Raw genomic sequence first — 26867 nt, 5'->3', positions numbered from 1 at the left:
ACTAATCCACCTTTGCGCATTTGCCTCTTTTTGCACATATCAAACAATCTATTTATTCATCGAGTACTCGCGTTTTGAAATTATGTAACGCCGATGTTTTCGATTTGAATATTGTTTTCTCAATATTCAACTATGAATATATACAATACGTGGACCTTTTCAAATTTTTATCGTGCTAAATAGAACTAGTATTCAAAGAGTCTATGATTTTAATTTCTCCGAACTACTATGTCATCAAGTACAAACGACTAAAAAAGCTTAATAACTTCAAATATTTCCATAAGCACAGTAGAAACCTGCAGGCTTCAACAAAAATTAGCTTTTGACATTGCGTAAAAAAAAGCTTTAGTCTTAAATTGAATGTCCATAAAAAGACAGCAGTGGAACAAGTTTCTCAAATAGCTTCTTATGGTAGTATATACATATACATATATATATATATATTTATATATATATATATATATATATATATATATATATATATATATATATATATATATATATATATATATATATATATATATAACAAAATAGTATGGTAGCAAGAAGAGGTGAAAAACTTACCGAACTTCAAATAGTTGGGCAGGAAAACTTCTTAAATGCCTAGGGAAATGACGAGCATCCTAAATAAAACACTAATAAACGAACTGACTTTTAAGTTAACTTCGATTGTCAGGAATTCCTTGATAAAGACCTAAAAAAGAAAATTTGCGAATTAAACTTAAGTTGTCTCTTAGAATTTAACAACCTCATGCTTGGAAGTTATCTCATAACATTACATTAATAATGGCAAAGTCCTGAGAATCTATTTAATAAGAAAATTAGATACCAATATATTGTATATCTTTGTGACAGTTTCATCCCTGGAAGGAGACATAAATAGAGGAAACATAAATCAAATCAGAAGTCATATGAAAAGAATTTAAAGAACATTGGTCTAATGGGAGCATCTTAATGAACAGAAACGATGTCCTAATTGAAGAGCTAGGTTAAAACAACAACATATCATGGCAATCTTCTTGAGGATATAGGAGGGGATAACAGAAGGATCGCTTATGGAAATACGAAATTAATAACCAGCGCGATATTTGGAAACTTCAAGGAGCGCCATTTTTATTTCACTACCAGAACTTTTTTATTCTTTTTACTTTATAATATGCAACAGATGGTACTGATATTTTTCAACTGTTTTTAAACAACAAAATCTCTTTTGACAAAGACAGCTGAATTAAACCAAGGAAAATAATCGTGAGAAATTTTAAGTAAATACAAACTGTAGCACCAAAACCGTTCTGTAGCACCAAACCGTTCATAGTAATGAACAATATTACAAATTAATCCAGGTAGTTTAATTCGATCGACGTCAAAAGGAAACAAAACATAAAAATTTCATTTTCAAAACAATATGCAAATCAAAAGATTTTAGTCTGTGGGATGGTCAAAATATGTAAAAGTAATTGAGTTTGAAAGCACATATAATATTTTATTAGAATAAGAAAACTTAAAGGATTTTAAATTGGGGAAACAAGAGAAAAAAATTTAACAATTTTTTTTTAATTTACAATTTCGTGTTCAACATACCTGAGAATCCTAGAACGGAGGTTTTAGTCGCTATTAATAAATATGTGCTTCTGATTTGAATTGAGAAGTGATCTCGATTCAATACCATGATCTCAACAGACAAAAATCATCTTCATTAAAATTTGTCCATCCTTAAAACGGACAAAAATTATCACTTCGTAGTCTATGCAACACATTGTAACAAAATTAGCGCAAACTGAATCGGTGCCTGCTTTATTGAAAGCATAATCTTATACTCTTTCCGAGATATATGCACCAGGTAACATGTGCCGCCACCACATCTGCTACTTAATCTATTTAAATAACGGTGATCATATTCATTTGACAAGTTTGCCCTAACAATAACTGTCCACAATGGATGTAGCCAGTGTCCCAGCCTTTTCCACTCCGATAATGGCATCAAAGAGCACAATTTTGTTGCCATATGGCCTTTTACTTGGGCAGTATCGAGGTAAATTTATGTATTAATTTATATAAATGTAATAAATTTATGTATATATATATATATATATATATATATATATATATATATATATATATATATATATATATATATATATATATATATATATATATATATATATATATATATATATATATATATATATATATATATATGATTGGAAACAAACTCGTAGATATAAGCATTAGTTTTGTAAAAGGCTCTTAACCCACCTCCCTACAACCTTCCAGTAGCCTAATTACACTGAGAAAATAAACTAGAAGAAAAAGAGAAGACATACCAACACTTTTCACGCTGAAACACAATTTTCTGTGGTTTTAAAGATGAGGGAATGTAAACCATCAATTAGAGTAGGCCATAGAAATTTCAGTTTTAAGTTATGAGTTTAACGGTTCACTCTATTTTCGATTTACCTGCACTTTTGATGGTTTTATGTTTTTTTTGGAATTTCCAAAATTTGTTTCCATAACTACAGCCTACTGTTAAACTTGATGCCTTTTTTTTCGCGAGCTAGAAAGCGAAGCCGGCTTAGCTTTCCATTATTTATTTCCATTATTCGCAACAAGCGGAAAACTTCCATACGGTTATTGCCATACGTTTGTATAGACTTAGAAAGCGAATCCAAAACGATAGTGGAAGTGATCATTACTTCAAGAAATGAATTCCATTTTTGAAAACCGTGCATGGTAATGACAGAGAAAAATTATTAACACTAATTTATGCCTAAAAAAGTAATTATAACAGTGCAAGCGTGGTCAGTTTTTAAATAGCTTGCCTTTTCACTTATTATTCGCGACTAGCCGGCACAATTTCCAATTAGCCTGTCTTATAAGCCAGCTTCACTTTCCGTTGGTTTTTCGCGACTGGAATCTATTAGTCGCTAAAACAAAGCTTGTAGTGAAAATCAACGCTTAGTCTGGGTAATCGTTATCATTCCTGACTCGGATTCAAATTAGCATATTTTTTTTTCTCAAAAGACTTTGTTTTAACATATTTGTTAATTTTCAGTTACTATGGTCAAAGGCTGGCTGTTTACAAGGTTGCAAATACGGTTGATACCGTGTTCCTCACCCTCAGACTATAATTTTATTCAAGAACTATAAAAAAAATTAAGCAAATATCTTACCATCCTTTTCTTAAAAGATAATAAATCATTTTTTAGCATAAGTAAAAAAAATCTTTGTAAATAATAGATATTATTCATAAAGTGAAGGCTAGATTAAACAAAATCCGGGCCAAAATTGAAGAAAACTGACCACTAAAGGTTAATTTACTATAAAGTCATCTGACAAGAGTTGGTGCTCTGTCTTTACCTTGTGCCTTAAAAGAACCAGGAAGTTAAAAGAGAGTAGACGAAAGCATAGAGAAGATAGGCTAGCTCAAAGTGTTCTATTGAGCAGTACGTGAGCAACAAAGTCAAATGAGTGTTTGAAGAATCATTTGACCATCTCAAGCGTTACTCTTGTGCTCGGATAATAGACTAGTCACAGTAATTCGTCGTGAAAGCTCATCCCCTGGTATTTTTGGAACTCGCGGGAAATAAAACTATAGGAACATGCATTGAATCATTCAATGAATTGACTTTTTATCGTTAAACAAAACAGATAGTTTCATCTTTTAGTATTTTAACTTGGTTTCAATTGGACATCCTGCAATACTTTATTTTTATAAACTCTCTGGCGCACTCCCATAATTTTTCTAGCAGAACAGTTTCAGAGCAGATCAACATCAAAAAGTGGAAACTGATGGATGAAAGTTTTACCTTTCAAATTTAAGAAGTTGTGGCAAGGTTCTTTTGTTTTCCTCATTTCTAACAGTCAATCTCCCAAATCTTTTAAAATAGAAACTTGAAAAGATTGTAATTAAAGGGATGGCCTATTTATCAGGTTATATTGGTATGTTAAGCAGTGTTTTGTTCCCTATTGGTAGTTTGTCACGAGATATTCTGTTATTTATTAGTAAATCAAGAAGACAACAATAGAAACTTGTTCAAAGCAATAAATAATTTTATCTTTCTTCTTCTTCATTTTAAGATGAATTTAGAAGGATATAGCATGTCTCAGCAAAAAAAAAATATCTGTCAAAGAAAATATCTTGTTAGGTTGTCTTTGTTCTCTAAGCTCCCTAACACTATATTTGTTTCCAAGTGGAAGTGGTTCTGAAGTTGATCTTGTTGATATTAAGGTCAAGATGTTTTCTCAAGTAAAGGTATTGTTAATTTGTAATGTTTCTTTGTTGGAATTATTGTTAGAAGTTGATTTTCTGCTTAGGTGGCAAAATAGACCAGATACGACACTACTTTGCTACTCGTGTTGAGAGACATTGGTTATTTCTGACGCTCGTGGTTAACACTTGAGAAATAGAACAAAGTATATAAAGAGAAAATTTTCTGTAGTGTAGATTACTCTTTATTTACACCTTGCATTCATGTTAATTTAAAAAAAAAGTTTCCCTAGAAGTAAAACCGATATTAAAACATAAAACGAGTAGAAATAGTCATATAATCAAACGAACTAAAAAATAGAAGAAATTACTGTGAATGAATAAGTGAAGCCTAGAACGAATAGAAATTAAAATAAGTAATCAAGTCCCAGCTTAAAACAAACAGAAATTACTAGTAACTAAATTTGGACTGCCGTTTCCCTCAAACCCAAGTAAATACACGGGTATTAATTATACTACACTAAAAAGTTAAGAACTGTCAACTAAACAGCTGTATTAGACGTATCCTTGGGATCCACTGGAATAATAAATATACCAACAACTCTGTATATGTGATTTGTAAAATTACTGAACAATTGTTTGAGATTGATAAAATTACGAGTACTCGATGGTGTTATTGGGGTTTCACGGTGCGGACGGACGAAGATCACCTCTCTCATGATGTATGATGTTGGGTATTCCACGACATAAGAATACGAGAACGACAGAACAAAATGCTTAGAGGATGCTTACTGAAGAATACTACGCGGTAAAGTGAGGAATTGAGGTAACTTAGAGAGTAGTTGCATGACACAACTTCCATCAGAACGAAACAAAGCTCCCAAAGACAGCAAGAAGCACTGGTATATCATTCAGTATGCAAAAAAAAAAGAAACCACACCAACTCGTGTGGGCTGCCAGCTCAGCCACTTATTAGAGCTGATATTCTAAAAGAGGTTGAAGAGTTGAAAAGTTGTAGGAGCCTCGGTAGATCTGGCTGAAACCTTCAGCGTAAAGTTTAAACGCATTTTGCATACGCAGGAATAGCCTTCGATAGATTAAAGAACAAGCATGAGGAGGAATGAATAATGCTCCCTAAAACTTAAACTCCGATTCTTCAATACTAAGAACCTCTCCGTAATAATGTAAATATCTAGGATGTTGACTAAGAAGCTCAAAAAACGAACTCAGGGGTTTGATGACAACTGACTTAGACATATATCCTGGGCATCTATTTGACTTGGTATCTACAAAATACAAGTAATCGATGGCATATAATATGCGGTGGAGACTCATCCGCATGCTTTGCAACTTCGTCTTCACTGATAAACTCTGTTCTGTCAAGGCTACCTGTAAATGTAAAGCCTTGCCGTTGAATAAGGAGAACGTAGGGAGAACAGTTATTAAATTGTTTTGGTAAACTTCAGCCAACAAAATTTCTTATAAACAACGAAAGTAGTACTCCTTGGTACATCTCTGGTTTAGGGAAAATATAGCCATAAGACAGATGCTGAGAAAACTGATATGTAATACTATCACTGTGTGACTTCAGTGTGTTAGTTTTAAAATATTAAAGTACATAAACGACGCTCTGATAATCATCGCAATACAAATCAAAAAGTTGAAAAATCAACTGGTCAAGTGCAATTAACCTAGTGAATTTGAACGTTCGCTTGGCTGAGACAATTGGAGCGGGCTAAAATGGGCAACTTAGATAATTACTGTCATAAGCTAAAGAGCATTTGGAAGTAATTTTAGTGCGAAATCTCGCTACGAATTCTACATTAAGAGTTCTGGTACTTTGACACTGTTCGAGGTAGCCTCAAAAATTTACTTCTGTCGCGCTAAATTGATGGTTTGATCTTCCGTATGCCGTCTAATCACAATAAGTTAAAGGAGTAGATGAAAGGTTCAGAGTATGCTATTAAGACATAGTGAATTAAAAAAAAATGTTAAAATTCGAAAAAAAGAAAATACACACAAAAAAAAATTCTCAAACGGACGAAAGGCAATGAGTCATGATTCACACTTTTTCAGAAAGTCAATGGTTTGATATAAATTTAAGTTTAACATATTTTCCATTAAACAAATAGAAACAATTCTGTTTGAATATCAAACAATTAACGCGACAGTGAACAAAAATATAATTAACCAAAAAATCTGATTAAGCATATATTTTTTATTACATTAGCTAAAAGGGATATACCCAAACCAAATAATGGTCGGAAAGTTAAATCGGACTTTTAAGATCTTATTCCGAAAATATCAGATGCAACAGTCTTAAATGTAAGATTTCTGAGCCTGCACTATTGTTGGACTAATGTTGGACCACTCTCAGCATAGGCCATATTATGAAAGAGCTCACTTGATGACTCAGATCTGGCCACAGGATGCACAGAGACCAACTCCATCGAAATATTTTCCGAGTGACAAACAAGGGGGCAGAACGTACAGATGAGAATGGAGTAGACTTCAAAAAACAGCTCATTTATAGTCAGAACATATTTTAGCAACAGGCTAAAGACCCGGATTGGAACCTGATTTCATCGGTTACGTTCACTTTGTTGTCTGTAAGAGCCACCCACACACGTAGCAGCGTAGTGGGCTAAAATTTATGTGCTAGTAGGCATCTGTATGTAAAATTTTTATAGTACAAGGAGGAACATCTAATTGCCACAAGGTATTGAACGTATTTAATATACATTTAGCGTTTAATATACTATAAGGTAGCTAAATATTTAATTCTAATTGAATAAATAAAATTAAAAAAGTAAACTTTGACTAGTGTAATGTGAATTTTCATTTCAATGCTGTAATAACTCGAAAAAAGAACACTTGTAATATAATTCGCTTTCAGTGAAGCGCCAATGACGCAGTAGGCTTTAGATTTTTTTAATTTAAGAAATGAGGCAGTAGCTAAATTCTTAATTTTAGTGAAACTAAATTTGTCGTGAACGGTCTTGGGAAGAAATAAGGTTAACCTAAATATTGGATATATAATGAAATCAACTGCTGAAAAGCCCATCAGTTCAAAACTTGATTTTACTGTAATTTCATTTTTTATTTTCAATGTTGTAATAAGTACGTAAGATAATGTTTCTAATAAAGCGCCATTTTCAGTAAAGCACCAATGACGCAGCAGGTTTTAGACTTTTACAGTTAGGGAAGGAGGCAATATCCATACTTTTCTTTGAATTGATTTTTGTTCGTTTGAATATTGATTCACACATTTAATGAAAGTTTTATTCGTTTTAAGGTTTATTTTTTCATTTATATTAATACATGTTGAATGTTTGTTTGCTATGATTATTTATTTAGTTTTTGTTCGTTTTGGGTTTCATTTATGCTACAATAGTAAAATACTTGTATTCGTTTTAAGCTTGATTTGCATATTCAATTTAAGCTGTACTCGTTTTAAGATTTATCTATTCGTTTATATTATAACAACAAAGGAATAAAACAAAGCAATTCGAAACCAGAAGAATGGAACAACTAGAATAATGCAAGAAGAGATAAGAAAACTAGAAACAACATTTTTTTTTTAATGAAAACTAAAAACAATTGACCCCCTCCCCCTCCCGCACAAATAAAGCAAACCAAATGTATTTAAGCTACTCCAACCAAATCCAGGTAATAAGAGTCCAGCCTAATACGGGTTTGATTTTAATTACTCTTAGTTTTAATGACTAACAATTCTGATTTTCACCTTCTCTTCTTCACTTAATTAGTCACAATCCCTTTTTTCTTATTGCTAGACGTTTATGTTCTTTTCTGGTTTTTATCGGCATTGATTTGAACATGCCTTGTTTGACGCGTATTTTTTATTATAGAAAATTAGTGTTCTTTTTTACTTTGCTTATCCTTTATCGGTGGTCCTCGTTAAGCCCCCTGTAAAATACACAACCCCCCACGGAAAATGTCCCCCAGAAAATAGACCTCCACGACCCCCCCCAAAAAAAAATCCACACCCACACAAAGGACTAGAACTCTCAATTCCTGATCCAATTAGCACACTCCAAAGTTTCTGCGACCTTGAGGTGGAGGTGTGCATGAAGAAGGGACAGTTCTATTCCTGTATGGAATAGATTCTGCTCACTTTGGGATTTAGTGTTATTCTTTACTTTCATAATAACTGCGTAGACCAGAAATATTCCCAGAAATCGTGAGGGAGTAGATATCAATTTCACATTTTTGATGCGTTTTTTTAAAGTATCTTTTGTACCCCTCCCCTCACCACTAAAAACCTTTGCTGGAAAACACCCTTTTGCTGCCTTTTTGCTGGGGAACTTTTCCACTGAGAAGGGGATTACCGGCATGAGTTTAAAAACAATCAGATATTAAAGTCTTTTTCAATGAAAGTGCACTAAGAAAAAAAATTTCACCCCAGATCATCCGCAAGAAATGTTCTGGAATTTTTAGCTAGAATTTAATTGTCTTGCGGGAATTTCCCAGGAAAGGGGGAGGGCATTTTTATGTGAAAACAACTTTTCATGGTGGAATTTTCTGTGTGAAGGAATTTTTCAAAAAGAGGGGACTCAAATTTCTTGGTGTTATTAAAAGCGATCAGAAATTAAATTATAAAAGTTTCTTCAACTGAAAGTAAGGAGCAACATCAAAAATCAAACGGACAGAAATTATTACGTAAACGAAAGGGGTTTCTCCTTTCTCAAGACCCTGCACTTTCCGCTAAAGTTCTGACTTCATTTCCCGATTCCTTAAGAACGACCCTAAAACACAATAGCCGTTTAATAAGAATAATAAGCTTTTTTTTATTTGTAATCACCTATTATGAAAGAGTGTCGGTGGGTGCAAAGTGGAAAGAGGGGATGGTGCCTGAAACCACTTTGAGGGAGCCAGATTTTCCGGCATGATCTGATTAGCAAACAGAAATTAAAATTTTTAAAAACAAGTTTTTCCAACTTAAAGTACAGAACAATATTAAAAAAAAAATTAGTCCATATATGAGTGGGGCTGCAACCTCCTAAATCCCTTTCTTATTTAACTAACGTCTCTATTACTTTGACAAAACTTTATATTCTAATTAAACGGCCCTAATTTTTATGAAGTCTTTCTTAAAGAATTGGGAAATAAGTCAAACTTTAGCGTAAAGAGAAAGGGGCTTGAGAGGTGGAAGCCCCCTCATATATGAAAAGTTTGTCTATTTTAAGTTTTAATGTAGGTCCTTACTTTTAGTTAATATAGAGGTAATATGCTTGACACAGTGCAGGATTTTGACTCCTGCTGATAGAAGAGCATCGTCAGGTGCTGAAAACCATGTTGTGACAAAGAATGGGCCCAGTATTGCGCAAAGCCTCCATTCATACTGGAAGTCTCAGGGACTTCTTGGTGTCCAGTTCTAAGCCGGCTTAAGCACTTCGGTATAGACTTGGGAAGATGTGTTGGTCTCCATCCTGCACAGGTATCCGAGACCATTGCTTTTCCTGGGGCCAAAATAATTCCAATGGTTTAAAGAACATGAAAATTGGAATTTGGAATGTTTTCAAAGTTTAAAAAATAAATATCATATCGACATTTTGACTGACGAATTCAGACAATTCGAACTGGACTTCTTAAGGGTTTCAGACACTCATATCCCAGGGGTAGGAAGCATGACATTAGGTGATATAGAATTTGTTTACTCAGGCAGGAAGGATGGAGTACATAGACAGGGAGTAGGGCCCATGATGAATAAGGATGCTGCTATCAGGCAGGAAGGATGGAGTACATAGACAGGGAGTAGGGCCCATGATGAATGAAGAAGCTGCTAAGTCTTGTTTTGGGTGAGAAGGTATTAATGATAGAAAACTAATTGGTCATTTTGTGACTAAAAAACTCAGGATATCAGTTATAGCATTATATTCCCCTGTAGAACCGTTTGACGGAAATGCTAGTGACTCAAATGAGTTTTACCTACAGTTACAGGAGCAAATAGACAGGGTCCCAGGAAAAATATGGTGTTTTATTAGAATTTTAATGGCCAGGTCGGTAGAAATAGATGGTATCCTATCCTGAGTAAATTTGGTGTAGGAATAGAAAAGAGTGCAATTTTGTACGTCTAGTTATAACCAATACGGTATTTGATCATTAAATGCCCCATAAGTTAACACGGTATTCACGTGACGGTACGACAACAAACCTTGCTAATTATGTTATTGTAAACCGAAGAATGACAGAATCAATACCAGATACTAGGGTATATAGTAGTGCTGTCATTGATGTTAAAAGTAAAGATCAACATCTGGTAGTGTCTAGGGTTAATTTAAAGCTGAAATTTTGGAAAGGGAACTACCTCCCCGGAAGTTATGATGTTAGTAGACTCCAAGATGAGAATTTGAAAGAAAATTTTCAAGAACAGATGAATAATAAACTTGCTAGTTTAAAATTTGACAAGCTGGGTGATGAAGGAACAATTTTAGGAAAACAATTTGTGAAGTTGCTGATGGTGTCTTAGGGACGAAAGTTACGACTGCGGCTAAGAATATTAGTGAAAAGGCTTTATGTTTAATAGAGAGAAGGGACCTGTACAAGAATTATCTGAGTGATAGATCATAAAGAAAACAAAAGAAATGTAAAGAAAGTGGAGAAAGCATTAAAATATGAACTAAGGAGGTGTGAAGTGGATGCCATGGATAAAACTGCCGAGGATCTGGAAGATGCAGCTAGACAGCATATTAGTAAGGTATTGTACTGGCGAGTTAGTAAATTTAGAGGGAGCAGTCAATTCGGACTTGTCCTAGTTAAAGATAGAAACGGGGCCACAATTAGTGAGAAGGGAAGAGTTAAAGAGAGGGGCAGAACATTTTGAGAATGTGCTAAACAAGATAGAGTTGTAGGGAAAGATACAGATGAAAATGGAAAAGTTTGTGATACCTTAGATGTGAAGGAAGATTCGTTTTGTGTGTGGAAGAATTAGCGACAGTACTAACAGGATTAAAAGTAACAAGTCTCCAGGTGCTGATAGTGAGGTAAACGAGTTTCATATGCAGCGCAATAGTGCTGCCCAAGTAAAAAACGATGTTGGCACAATGTATTATTTGTACCGAAGGAGTTGTCGCAGAAACTTAGAAAAGGGCTCATTCGATTGGAAATTGAAAGGGCTAGTGCCCTTTTTAATAGTGAAAAGTGATAAATAAATCCAAAAAAATATATCCCTTAAGAGGGGTTACAGACCCTTTTTGTGGTCCTCCTAGCTATTGGCTACTACTAACCAAAACGAATTTCAACTTCCTGGCACGCAAATAACTTCCAAATTTGTTTTCTATTATCAGTTTTTAATAATGAAATTTGGATACAGCGAGTGATTAACAGTCTATTGTTGCATGTCCAATACCGAAATTGATTAGTTTATGTGACTACCTGGTCTTGCAGTTGTAATCAATATCGTAGAAAAAAAAAATTAAAATCCTTGAAATCCGAATCTAGACATCGAGATAGAATCAGGATTAGGATCGGAATTGGGAAAATTTGTCCATTATCTTTTCACTAAAATAAAGGCAACAACTTACTATAAACAGCCAGAATATACATATGGCTCTATAAAGCAGAAATGAAGCATAAACACTTGCCAAAAACTTCACAGCGTAAGACATCCAAGTACAGCCCTAAACAAAGACTGCAAATATTTTTCCCATATCTTAATTTTCGCAAAAAGGGAAAAAAACTCGTTTTGCACACCAAATTCCCAGTTAGGACGAGGGATCATAAACTATTGTAATGTACTAATGCCGGTTTCGGCTATAAAATTTGATTTATAGTCCACCAAGGGTTTTCAGTACTAGATGAATACTTTGTTACCATCAGTCGGTTAGATTAACCCAAGTAATAAAATGGATTTTATATGGAATAATAACAAGTCTTGGCAACGTTTAACCATAAAACCAGTTTAAAATGAATCCTAGGACGATTTTTAGGTTAACTATGGTTCTTTTTTTCGTCATACTTAATTATCACTGTGATATGTCTATTTGCTGAGTAAAAAAAAAAACGTCCCTTCATTGCTTGCACGTTACGAAGCTCTTTATGAAGAAAAAAAATCAATGTAAAAGGAATACTAATAAAGAAAGACTAAACATATTAGGCATTTCCAAAAATTTAAATACTTAAAATGAATCTGTGAGAGTTTTTGTTGGCTTTTTTCGAGTAAATAAAACTTTGCTTTGTTTTGAACGAAATAAATATAATTTTATAAAATAAATCTACCAAAAAAATACAAGTGAACACAGAGCATACTTCAGCCACGCGTGGCACGCGCCACTTTATCTACAAGATTTTAGGAATTAAGCGACTCTTGCATTTAAGATCCATAACTGGCTTTAAATCAACAGGAGGCAGAAATCAGAGTAAGTAAATAGCCTTATGCCTTGAATATATTAGTCGATGTTATATATTTGTTTATTTTCCCAGCCACTTCGTATATAGGGATTGGAAGTAGAAACTTAAGCGGGGGCTTCATTCGACTGAAAATTCAAAGATTCGAGTGCCCTTTCAAGATTCAAAAGTGATTGTACGACAGTGGTATCCCCTACCCTTTGTGCTATTCCCCCTCTGTGGCCTCCAAGACATCCAATAAAAAGTTTGAGATAGCCATTTTGTTCAAAATAGTTGAAAGGTCCAACAATTATGCCTCCAGGGATGGCAATGATCCCCAGAGTCCTGGGGTAATGGGGGCAAATAACGTGCACATAGATTTTATAATGGAAAAAGAGGGGCTCGTTTGATATAGGGTGTGCGATTGATTTAAAACTTTCAGATATTATACACAGGATCCTTTTTTTTCGAGAGAAGAGGAAGGGGGCTTAGAAATGGGCCAAAAAACTTTATTCTGGATCAGTTTCAAAATAACAGCTGTTGGTCCTTAGGTCAAGAGGAACTTGATGTAAAAAAAAAATTCCAGGGCATGCCCACCCCATCCCTCAAAAAAAGGCCCAAAAACGGTGAAGAATCTTTCCCGGTCGATTTGAAACTTACCGGCTTTAGTAACATAGAAAGGTATTATAAGTATGTACACATGGCATGTACACATCCCAAACGGCTACGGCCCTTAATTGTGCAAATTCACAGATACGCTTCAGTAGAAAAGTTTGGTTTTTGTTGTCCGATCAGCTAGCAGCTGTTGGGGATCATTTACTAAGATTAAGTCAAAAGACGCTATGTGCACCCGAGTATTCAAAGTATCTGTAAAACCCCTGGGAACGGTTAGGGGATTGATTTTAAACGATCAGGAAGGATGAAGGCAGATCGAGTGAATCTTAGATTTTGATTTGAGAGAGGGGGACAGGTAAATAGAAAGATATTATGAATATCTATGTCATCAACTTCAAACGGGCTTTTCGCAATGTATCGGAGACGGCTTTGGGGCTGAAACTGAAACTCACGGGTACGTTTGGGAAACGAAGGGGGGCAAGGATACTTCAAATTTTGCGTTGGGGAGAGAGTGGCAAAACAAATTTTGTGTTGGAGGGGGGAGAGTGGCTAAAAAAATTTTGTCCCCGATCCAACAAAACTTCTTTCGAGTGGTACTTATAATCCAAGCAAAGTAAGTAGCAAGGTAAATCAAAAGATTCTGTGCTACCACGTAATCAAACAACGAGGTGCAATATGCTGGGAACAGCTTTGGAGATCAAGTTGAAATTTCTAAGGAATACTGGTGAAATGACTAGTTTAGAGGGTAGCAGGCTTCAAATCTCAACTTGGGAAAGGGAGCAGAGGGGTATGTTCGAAAAGGTTAGATTCCCTTTCCGCCAAAAATTTCTTGGCAAGTTGGGCCCCTCTTGGACTAGAATCTATTCTCGGTGAAGTAGCGATGCAGATGGAAAGAAGCCATGTGTGCTTAGGTTATGAAAATACCCTATCTACATTATCAGACCAGCAGCTTAGGGTGTTGAATTAAAAATTTCAGGGGATGCTTGGGGACCAGGTGGACCACGAAATTTGACTTGGAGGAGGAGCAGAGGTAAAATAAAATAAAATGTCTAACCGGTTTATCGAAATAGCACAAACAGACCAGAACACGAGAAGATTTGAGACGAACAAAAAGGGGGCATTAATTTCCGGCTTTCCAATCAGCTTGCCAATGTCATTCATAATTTTCTTGGCCAGGTGGACCATATTCAACTCATACAAAAAAAAATCGTAAGCTAATTTTGGTTGTAGTATCAGTATATGATACCCAAAAATAGGTCTAACTTCTCTGTTTTTCGTCTATGAAAAGCCTGTAACTTACAGGGCATGTAGAAAGGCTAAGGAGACATCAATGAAAAAAAAACATATTTCGAAAGGTGGTTGTATCACGCCCGAATAAGGGCCAACAAATTTGTTTTCCCAAATTGGCTTAAACTCATACGGCATGTAGACAGAGAAAAAAGGACAAAGACAAAAGTAACGGGGGGATATATAATTGATTTGTGACGCATAAAATAGACCCAAATGTGTTTTGTTTCTGGCTATACTGGGCCAAATAAACCTAAGAGGAAAAATATTCTGAAGAAAATTTGCTATATCAATTTGTGAAACTCGAAATGGGCATAGCATTCTCTTTCTGCGATCGGCGTGTAACTTTCAAGGTGAGTAAACTGGACCACGAGAACCTTAATGAAGACCATAAATTTTGAAAAAATAATGTGATTATAGCTATGCTTAGAGTAGATCATTCGAATTTTATTTTACACGGATCTGTTTTAAAATTTTAGGCCGAATTGACGCATAAATCAAAATTTCAGGATCAATGAGCCTCACTTAAGACAAAGGATTAGGGGAATAAATTTAGTTGTATTCATTCGTTACGTCCCATTTTTATTTTCACCTAATAAAGTAAACACTCCTATTGGTATTAATTTTAGAAAAACAGTTTTTTGAGGGAAGTAAAGAGCAAAGTTGAAACTTCAAACGAACAAAAATTATTGTTTCACAGTCTATCTAACATATACCAATAAACTAGTACAAATAACCAAATAAATCATATTTTACTATCTTTGTAGGATTATAGAAAACTAGTGCTTTACGGAAAACACAGAAACCAAGTATAAAAAACAAGAATGTTGATTTATTAGATAAAAGTGAGTATGTAGCCCGACAAAAACAGACTAATCTGTAAAGCTTTTCATAGTCTTACACCAGTTGTGATATCAGTAAATTTCAGTGTACAATTAAATTATCTTAAAAACATTAGCATAAAATTAAATACTTTTTTAATAGCCGGAAAGTCACTGAACAGCATAAGCAAATATTGGATTGAGTTATCCGCTAACATTTTGGTCTCACAAGCTATGATACCGATAGTGAGTAATAAACAATCTTAAATTGTAAGACATACAGTTTAGTATTACTAAAAGGAAAAAAAATATTTTTATGCTGTAAAAGGTGGCCTTAACCGGTTTACTTTTACAGTAATAAAACTCCTATATTGTTTCGTCTTCAACACCATTATGTGTTGGAACAGAGGTTAAAAAAAAAATTACTTCGGTATGTTTTGTTGTAGTAAATCTGCGTTTCCACAACTAGAAGAGACAGAAAAAAGAGAGTAAGATATATTTGCAAAGTTTCACATTGTCACTGAGAAAAATGGTGACTTTGACATCGGGGGTGGCTAATATTTGCATATTAGAGGTGGGGGTAAAATTCATTTCCACTGCAAGTGAATATTACATTTGGATTGAAAATCTGACTCTAAAGGTATATGTATTTCTTAGCTATCTCATTAGTAAGCAAATCACAAAATTTACTAGGAATAGTTTTATTTCCAATTTTTAAGTAGGGTGAAAATTGGATTTTGTATTAAAAGGAACAAAATAAGTTTTTGATAATTTCTAGTACCTCCAAAATTACACAGAAAAACTTCTTTGGGATTTTTTTTTAAGATAAAAATACATTTTAGAAATATTTGAGAAAAAGTTGAGTTTCCAGATATCATTTGTTAAGTTCCACAAAAAAGTTTTTGTGTTTTTAGAATTTGAAAGTATTATTGTTAATGAATCTATAATATTAATTATTTTAAATGTTTGGTCATTTCAGTTTATTTGACAGGATTGTATGTAAAGAGTAAGTGCAGGTTGTTCTTAATGATGTTAACGTAAGCTGAACTGATAATTTATTTTATTATTCTTGGGGGGGATAGAAATTTGTTATTTTTTTGTATTGTTGGAAGAGAAAAAAACTATAATGAGTTATCCACCGTAAGCGGGGACTTCCTGTGACAGGAGGATGTCTTCTTTGCGGTATGGTATATTTTCGTAAATGAAACACATTTCGTAGAATTATAATAGTACGAAACTACTCCTTGGTATTTATTTTAAAGTTAAATTAATATTTTAAATAAATAATAATTCGTAAAGTATGAATAAGATTAGGAGGTATTTAAAGTTAAATTAAAAAGAAAAATTGGTGTAGCTAAGATGACAGATAACAATTATACAAAAAATGCCCTGTGAAAATTTCTTTGATAAATAACATTAAAAAAAACACACCCTTTCTTTGCTTCTATAGAAAGCACAGAATTCGGAACCATTTGTCTTCTATTGACGTTGGCCAGGGCCGAATACAGAATTTATATTCAAGGGAGGGGCATCAACGAAACTTGGGCTCCCCGATTCTTAATTTCGCCCCTTGTCCCTTTAATGAGTGCACTTCGATCTCCTGATAAGGTGTGAGGCAGGGGTGTAATTTCTTCAAAATCCTGGGGGTGGGGCAAGATGGAGCTAATTTTCCCAAATCAAGTGAAAATGGCAGTGAAAACTAAACTTAGCCATATAGTACCATAAAGGTAAAGATGTACTAAAGAAAACTGACCTGCTTCTGTGGATGCTTGAATTATGAAGGCTTATCTTAGTTTTTACAAAATTCAACAGGAGGGAGAGGGGCAAACTGGGGTAAAATTCTAGTTTCGCTACTTTTTACTATCTTGGAAAGAGGCCAGGTTAGAAAAATGAAACTTTGAGCAATGACTCCAGGGCCAAAAACATATTCTGGAAAGATATTGTCAAGCTTCCATGTTAACCCTCTTCTGATTTCTAAGTCTTAGAAATTTGCCTAAGCCTACTTGACAGGTCTGTTGAAATTTGAAAAAAAAACAACATTTTACCTTAATTCTTTGTTATCAGTTTCTTTGGTAAAATTCTAGTTAATTGACTTCTTGCTATCTCGGAAAGGGTTTAGGTTAGGAAAATGAAACTTTCAGGGATGGTTCTACAGGCTAAAGTATGTCCCGGGAAGGTGTTTTAAAGTACCCACCTCCACTCCTTCTCCCTCTAGAGGGCCCTGAAATTTGCCTACATGACAGGTAGCCTATTGAAATTTTGACAAAACAACATTTTACCTTAATTTTCAGTTACTAGTTGCCTTTTCTCTGCCTTTAGTTCTGAAAATGCAATTCCTGTTATTTTCGTAGAATTTTAAGCCATACAATGTTTTTTTTTTCTAAATTTAGGAAATGTATTTGCTGATCTTGGAAACTTCATAAATTAGGATTGATCATAGTTGTGAAGCTGAAAAGTTTTCTTGTACTTCATTTAAGCAGAAAATTTGTTTTGCAAGGTTTCCTTTCCTAGCACAAAAAGCTTAAAGGTCATCAAGGTCACTGCCCTATAGAGGGAGAAGGAGCGGATGTAGGTACTTCAAAATACCTCCCCAGGACATATTCTAGTCTGTAAACCCATCCCTGAAAGTTTCATTTTCCTAACATAATCCCTATCCAAGATAGCAAAAAGTAGATAAACTAGGATTTTACCCAAACTGGGGTCTGGCAAATCGGGGTTGGGAGGGGCAGTTGCCCCCTGCCCCATTGCAAATTACGCCCATGGGGTGCAGATGTCCCATAAACGATCCCCTAGATCCATTATATTAGGCATTTTCCCCCCAATTTTCTGGCAGAAAAGCATCTAATTTGGTCCAATCCCAATCCATATTTGATTTAACACTGAAAAAACTATGAACAGTTTACTTTTTGGGTAGAATATCGTCCGTTCCGTCAAACATTGGATCTAACGTTAATGGCACGGTTAAAACAGGTCAAAGATACTCTCGTTCAAATACTGGACAAAACAAAATGATACGAATATAATTTCAAAATATAAAAGTTCATTACCTTCAAATAACATATCCAACAAATATCCGTGTTTTTATATCAACAAAGTCATTTACGAAACAACAAATGGGTAGCTTTTTTAGAGCACTGAGTTCAAACCAGTAACATCTATAACATAGGTCACAAGAAACCCTTGGCGATTAGGGTGGGTTGTCTGGATAAACCCCAGGGGTTATATGTCGCGATCCTTTTATATCGTATTTTGAATCAAATCAGGATTATTTCTTTTTGACTACAGTGTTGCCTGATGGGGTGCATTTATACCATTCGGGCGTTTTTTTTTTCAGACCGTTCTGCATTGATTGTGCCATTTTAGTATTCAAAAAACTGAGCGTAAAATAAACTAATAGAGACCTACCAGATTTTGGAATCTTACATCAGAATTTGTCAATGAAAAGTAGGCTTAAGGGGTTTTGAGAGACCATGTAACGATTTTATGTCAAGATCCAGGGCGGAAATACCGCATAAAAATTTAAAGTTATAGCATCATGAGAATCAACCTAATTAAAAAAAGCGAAGAGCCAAGATGGCAATTAATGCGAATATTAATACGTCAATGATTGTCAATTAGTGTAAAGTTAACTCTAAAGCAAAAAATGGGAAAGTTGGCAAAATAGTATATATGGGAAAGAATGGGAAGAGTTGAATAAACTGAAAGACTGGCTTGCCCTGCCGGACAGTCAAACTGAGACCTGTAAAATATGACTGCAATTGTTTTGTGTATACTGTCCTGTGTCTGAATCCACGCTAAGGACTCAGTTGGCTGATTTGAGGGGCCGTGCTGAATGAAAGAAGCAAGAATGAGGAAACTACCACTCCCAACTGAGAACATCTACTCCCAGATAGAACATCTACAATCAGTGTTTCCAATTTTCTTCTCGAATAATCTGTAAAATGTCGGTGAATTTCGATAGAAAATCGATGCATTTTGTGGCTTGGTAGAATTTGCGGTGCGGCTGTTGTTCATTTTGTATTGTGCTTTCGGAGGGGTCTGAGTGTTGTGCATCAAATTCTAAAGGTTCAGCGAGCAGATCTACAGGAGCCAGACACGGATTCGGGAAGAAAATCTTGACTTCGTTGATCAGTTTTTATCATAAGTGACCCAAGTTTCAAACAAAACTTCGAAAGCAGCTAGAAGCTCGAAAAATTAGAAGTATTTAATATTGAACCTATGTGTAGCCGTATTTCACTCGGATTTAAAAAGTTATTTTGACTTGACATTTTTCTTCATGAGCCCCTAGTTTTTCCCACCCTTCCAGGCCTTGCACAATACCCTACTAAGTTCAGAACAGTGACAGAAAATTCGGGCAAATTCCAGACACAGGTCTATAACCATTGAGATTGAATCGCACAGATAAGCTTTTTTCGCCATTCCCTAACAGTTATTCACGAACGATAAAATCAAAACGCGAAGGTACAGCTCTTTAATATTCATACTACTGCAAAGAATTGTAACAAAAAGCAACAGAACTTTCAAACACACCTACTTTATTCCATAAAATGAAACCAAGGAATATCTGCAGCCATTTCGCGGCCATCCATCTCCCACCATGGTTTCAACCGGCAAAAAAATGGTTTAAAACCAATCTACGAAAAGCAACAGATTTACGAATTAGGGAGAAAGTTTCATCCTCCCTTTCTCGCTTTGCTATTCTGGTAAAAACTGAGATAGGAAAACAACAGAGTGAAAAGAAAAACAAAAGGTTTAATCATTTGGCTCAGTGCAACGAAAAAGAAAGGCTATACGCGATGGAGATAAACCGCAAGATAAAAGGCAAAAAAGAATAAAGGTAATCTGTTTGTATCGTATGGCTTTTATGAGTACATTCGACTCAAGTCATGCTGCAGCTCAGCTCTGCTGACAGACGCTAATGCTACAGAGAGAGTTGGTAACCACGCTACTGAGCATAAATGCAGATTAGGGGCCCTGCAGTAAACGGAACAGAGGTACTGCCCAATAGAGCCGAAGTCGGTACCAGATAAGAGAGGCTATAAGAAGAAAAATATTCAATCTTGCAAGGTGGATAACAAAGCCGATCCGAATTTTAGAATTTATCCAATAAAATGGATATGGCACATAGAGAAACGTGGCCAAGCAAATCAAGGATGATATACAACTAGGTAAATACAGAATCCTATCAGCAGTAAAATTATAATATCCAAATATTCAGATAATTAGCTTTTCTGGTGATTATTTTTAAGATAAGATAAGATTTATTCATCATGAAATACACAAAAAATATTACATTTTACGATTCCCTCAAAGGCTCTTTTATAATACACAATTTGCTGAATAAATCTAATTCTCAGCAATTCGGTCTTATTTTCACATTTTCAGCAAAAAAAAATATTATTGAGCGTTTTTACGAGTCCAAAATCTTCAACAGCGTATATAAAGACAAAGCAAGTAAGCTAAATTTGCTGTTTTGGGGGGGGGCCGATCCTAAGCCAGTTTCCGAAAACCAGCCTCCTCTTCCAAAAAAACTTCCGAATCTTTCACGCTCACCTTATTGAGACAAATCTTAAGTGTATGTCAATCGATGTCAGTCTTGAAGCTTACCACGATTCAATTTACCTGCCTGTCACTGAGGTTGACTTCCACGAATACCAAACTGCCCTTAACAACTCATCAAAGTTGCACGGAGGTGCTACAACTTTCCGTAAGTAGCGGCTTCTGAGGGAATGAAAGGGTTATTCCAAAGCCTTACGCTCCAAAAGAAGATCAAAGCACTCTCCTCTTAAATTTATCTGGACGCTACTGTGATGCCACGCTTCAAAGAGTTGCCATTTTCCTTTCTTCAAGGACATGACCTGAGTGAACTGGAAAATCAATGGTGAAATTTGCTTCAAGGGGAGGGCGTAAATTTTCTAAGGGGAAGTCCCGGTAACTACACAATTGTTCTGGATTTATGTTAGCAACTACTAATACATTATGAATTCTCGACCATTATAAGTCTAAGACCTTGTCCAAGTAACTAGTTTAATCTTCAGCTTTCTGATCACCTATGTCTTCGTCGAAAGAACATTTTTGGGCCGTGAATGTCGTCAAGCAGGAAATTCGAAGTAGGATGCAGCTGAAAATACTAAATTCTACTTCCGGTTTTGACTAAATCGCCAGAGTAAGTGCAGCAAAAACCTCGATCCTATGCCCACCATGTTAAGCAGATTTACCAGTAATATGTGTAATGAGTCCAGGAACAATCCAAAGTGAATGAAAATAAGCACGAAAGTCACCTTGGAATATTGAGCGATACTGAAGAATTGTTTTCTGATTTCTAAAAACCAACTTTCTCCTTTCTCTCGGTCAAAACGATTGTAACATTCGATTAAAAAGGGCGCAAAATATACATGGTTTTCATCAAGGGTGAAAAATAAGTAAAATAACAGATGGTACTGCTAAAGAACATGACTTACTCATGTGTGTATTTAGCTTCACTCTTGCGAAACAATCTTAAAAAAAAAAACTTTGGCTTGTGGTGTAGAATAACATTGCATGATAATGGCCGATACTGTTACCTATGTCAAATAAATGCAAAAAAGACATACGGAATAATCGATAAGAAATGAGCTTCCGACTTCCTTCGGTTTTTTAATTATTGCTATTTTTTCTACAATTACAAAAACTAAATTTAAAATCAGAGCCCCCTCAAAATAGGTGAAAATGCACTGATGGTACATTTCCTTTTTTGATGAGAATATCAAGCATCATTTAAAACCATCAAACGTTTTAAATGTTTTATAAGTTGATCTGAATAATAAGTGGAATAAGAAAGAGAACAAAAATAAAAAAGGTAGTTTTCAAAAATAGAAGAAACTTGTTATGACCAGAGTACATAATACCACACACTAATTCAAATATTATTTACAAGAATTCATTTCTAATAATGCTGATATAAGACAAGCGGTCACTAATTTACATAACAAACTATGACTATACCAGTAGATAAGGCTAGTAACAATTTCATTATAATTTGCCAAAGCTCTGTTGTGATATTTTATCAAAGGAGTACTTACATCATAGATTTATGAAAAAATACATTTAGATAATATTTTAATTGAAAATTCAAATAAAATACAATTTAAAACATGAGCTAAGAGCTCATATGGCACTTGTGACGAGGCGAGAAGAGCCAAGAGATCATATGGTATGAGCTCTAACAAAATTCTATGAATCAATAGATTGATTTAAAAGGAAAGAAAGAGGCTTAATGACGGTCAGGATTTAAAATAAGAGCTCTGACTCACGATTTCCTTCTAAATATCAAAATTCAATAAGATCCGATCACCCACTCGTAAGTTATAAATGCCTCATTTTTTCTAATTTTTCCTCTCCCTTTAGCCCCTCAGATGGTCGAATCTGGGAAACGACTTTATCAAGTCAAATTGTGCACCTCCCTGACATGCCTACCAATTTTCATCGTCCTAGCACGTCCAGAAGCACCAAACTCGTCAAATCACTGAACCCCTCCCCCAACTCCTCCAAAGAGAGCGAATCCACTACGATTCTGTCAATCACGTATCAAGGGCATTTGTTTATTCTATTCACCAAGCTTCATCCCGATTCCTCCACTCCAAGTGTTTTTCCAAGATATTCCCCTCCAACTCCCCCCAATGTCAAAAGATCTGGTCGGGATTTGAAATAAGAGCTCTGAGACATGGATTCCTTCTAAAAATCAAATTTCATTAAGATCCGATCATCTATTCGTAAGATAAAAATACCCAAATTTTCACATTTTCCAAGATTCTGGTTTCCCCCTCCAACTCCCCCCAATATCACAGGATCTGGTCGGAATTTAAAATTAGAACTTTTAAGCACAAGATCCTTCTAAATATCAAATTTCATTAAGATCTGGTCACCTTTTCGTAAGTTACAAATACCTCAATTTTCAAAATTACCCTTCCCCCCAATTCCACCAAAGAGAGCAGATCCGGTCCGGTTATGTCAGTCAAGTATCTTAGACAGGTTTCTATTCTTCCCATCCAGATCTCACCACTTTAAGTATTTTCTAAGATTTCCGGTCTCCCCAACTGCCCCCCCCCCCAATTACGCTTGATCCGGTTGAGATTTATAATAAGAGATCTGAGTTACGAGGTCCTTCTAAATATGAAGTTTCATGAAGATTCGATCACTCCTTCGCAAGTTAAAAATACGTATTATTTTCTTATTTTTCAGAATTAACCCCCCCCCCCCCAATAGAGCGGATCCGTTCCAATTATTTAAATCACGCATGTAAGACTTCTGCTTATTTTTCCCACCAAATTTCATCCCGATCCCTCCAATCTAAGCGTTTTCCATGATTTTAGGTTCCCCCACCCCAAACTTCCCCCAATGTCACCAGATCCGGTCAGGATTTAAAATAAGAGCTATGAGACACGATATCCTTCTAAATGTCAAATTTCATTGAGATCCCATCACCCGTTCGTAAGTTAAAAATACCTCATTTTTTCTGATTTTTCAGAATTAACCCCTCCCCCAACTACCCCAAAGAGAGCGGATCCGTTCCGGTTATGTCAATCATGTATCTAGGAGTTGTGCTCATTTTTCCCACCAAGTTTAATCCCGATCCCTCCACTTTATGTGTTTTCCAAGTTTTAGGTTTCCCCCTCCCAAATCCCCCCCAATGTCACCAGATCCGGTCGGGATTTAAAATAAGAGCTCGAAGATACGATATCCTTCTAAAAATCAAACTTCATTGAGATCCGATCACCCGTTCGTAAGTTAAAAATACCTCATTTTTTCTAATTTTAAGAATTAGTCCCCCCCCCAACTACCCCAAAGAGAGCGAATCAGTTCCGATTATGTCAATCATGTATCTGGGACTTGCGCTTATTTTTCCCATCAAGTTTCATCCCGATCCCTCCACTCTAAGTGTTTCCACGATTTTAGGTTTCCCCCCTCCAAATCCCCCCAATGTCATCAGATCCGGTCGGGATATTAAAATAAGAGCTCGTAGACACAATATCATTCCAAACATCAAATTTCATTAAGATCCAATCACCCGCTCATAAGTTAAAAATACTTCATTTTTTCTATTTTTCCGAATTAACCGGCCCCCCACTCCCCCCCCCCCCCCAGATTGTCAAATCGGGAAAACGACTATTTCTAATTTAATCTGGTCCGGTCCCTGATACGCTTGCCAAATTTAATCGTCCTAGCTTACCTGGAAGTGCCTAAAGTAGCAAAACCGGGACTTTAGGTTTACCCCCTCCAACTCCCCCCAATGTAGTCAGATCCGGTCGGGATTTAAAATAAGAGCTCTGAGACACAATATCATTCCAAAAATCAAATTTCATTAAGATCCAATTACCCGCTCATAAGTTAAAAATATTTCATTTTTCCTATTTTTTGCGAATTGACCGGCCCCCCACTCCCCCCCCCCCCAGATGGTCAAATCGGGAAAACGACTATTTCTAATTTAATCTGGTCCGGTGCCTGATAAGCTTGCCAAATTTCATCGTCCTAGCTTACCTGGAAGTGCCTAAAGTAGCAAAACCGGGACCGACAGACCGACAGAATTGGCGATTGCTATATGTCACTTGGTTAATACCAAGTGCCATAAAAACTGAATACTGTAATTAATATTAATGATAAGGATTTTTTTCCTTGCATTGGACTGCAAGATTTCATAAAAATCCACCAAAACCACAATGTATTGCTCAGGTATTTAAATTTCCCACTAGAATTACTGCAACTAATTTATTTCTAATTTTAGATGAAATCAGAAACAAATTTGAAGCCTACTGTTTTGTAATTAAAAAAAAAATTAAACTGTTTATTTCGTTACAGGTGATTAATTATTTACAATTGACTGACTCTTCGGCAATGGTTTCAGCCAAGAGAGTGAATACCTTCAATTTTTACTACATTTCTTAGAGAATGACTGCTTAATTTAGTCTTTGGTTGTTTGAAACCTGTTGTTAAAAATATTTTCTTTCATCCCTGTTTTTTAAATATGGATACTTGTAATCCAAAAGCTAGAATATAGTTCAAACCCTGAAAACATTCCTGCTAATTCCATTCAACTAACTCGTATATATAATATTTGATCTCCACTCATTGTTCTTTTCAACAGTGGCGTAAACTGTAAGATGGATGGTATTTGCCCCCGCCATAGAGTTTAAAAGATACTGTTATTTACATTGGAAAATTAAACACAATACCACTCTTAACCATGCAAAAATATGTTTTTCTCTAATTTGGGTTCGAGTCAGCTTTTTTTTTTTTACACTGGGTTTCTAAAGCACAATTCTAGTGATATTACGAGAATAATACAACCAATGGTGACACTAAACAGGATAAGTACAGAGGTTTTGGTAATTTTGTTCCAGGATTCCCATTCTGAACTAAGCATTATAATAACAAGAGAGACTAAATGTATAGTACAGATAGCAGAAATACGATAGAAAAAAAAACGTAACATTTGGTTATCCATCTAATGGTCTTTCGAACATTAGTACCAATAGGGGTGGTAATGGAGTCTGTGCAGAATGTAACAGACTCTATCTGCTGAGGACGCTACTATGGATCTGACGCCACTCTAACCTGACACTCTAATTAGGGAAGCCACAATCTTGTGTGATGGGTGGAACTCACCTCAGGGTATCTCATAATCTATGTTTTGCCCAGCTTTCTAATCATATACCATGCCTAGGGTCAGTTGGGCTAGTGATTCCCCATCTAAAAATAAGTGCTACGAATGGCGATGATTTAGCTTAAAATCTAGACCTCCCTTCATGATCTGAGCAATGCAATATCGGGAAGATCAGCAGACTAAATCCAGTGAGCCAAACGGGAATTTGAATAGCCACTTGGAATATTTTGACTCTGAATCCACCTGCAGACACTTGCAACAAAATCGTGGTCTTTTTCCTGTTCCGTCGTGCTGGTGACTTTTCAGTCAACTTAGAAAACACCACTAGCATTCAAATTGGTCCAAAGTTCAAATACTTGTGCTAGATAAATCAGCTTTTGTAGATCTCAGCTACAAAAAAGAATATCCTTGGCCTCTTCTGCCTTGGGCATGCTGAACGGTTACCTCGGATAAAAAGTAAAAATAAACTATACAACAGAACTGCAAAATTTCAATATCCTTGTTGGCTCTGGAATGCTATTCAGAGGTGAAACGTGGCAATCTTCAGTCACAATTCTCAAATCCATAGATGGTTTTCAGTCAAAGGCCCCAAATACTTCCACAATGAAAATCTAGCAGTTTGTTCCTCATTCTTGTAAATAGCATATTTTCTTTTTCTCTTTTTTTATCAGATATTTCCCATGTGTCAACTAATGAACTTTATTTATCATGCAACAATCCCCGTTCAAATGACTTTAGTTTTTGCCAGTGCAATGTCTGGGCCTGCCTCCATGCCACCTATGTTTCCACATGCTGTCGCTAGATGGCATGAGACACTTTTCTCAGGAAAATGATAATATGGGCATTGTCTCCGCCAATGTTGATTCTCTTTATAACAAGTTTCTTAAATCCCAACTGTTTTTCAAAAAAAGAAAAAAATCAGCAGATATTGCTGGATTATTTGAGATCCTGC

The 26867-nt window shown here is 35.4% G+C and overlaps 1 protein-coding gene across 5 annotated transcripts in view; it reads right to left on the bottom strand.

The window, feature by feature from the left end:
• Nucleotides 1-26867, bottom strand: part of LOC136031233 (myocyte-specific enhancer factor 2-like) — a 182428-nt gene that overhangs the window by 146114 nt on the left and 9447 nt on the right. For all 5 annotated transcript variants that reach the window (XM_065710635.1, XM_065710634.1, XM_065710628.1 and 2 more), the window contains exon 2: nucleotides 565-694. The gene's annotated coding sequence lies outside the window, so the exon portion shown is untranslated. The remainder of the gene's footprint in view (nucleotides 1-564; nucleotides 695-26867) is intronic.

This window comes from Artemia franciscana, chromosome 9 (assembly GCF_032884065.1).
Source record: "Artemia franciscana chromosome 9, ASM3288406v1, whole genome shotgun sequence".
Taxonomy (NCBI): domain Eukaryota; kingdom Metazoa; phylum Arthropoda; class Branchiopoda; order Anostraca; family Artemiidae; genus Artemia; species Artemia franciscana.
This window is presented reverse-complemented; position numbering and strand designations above follow the sequence as displayed.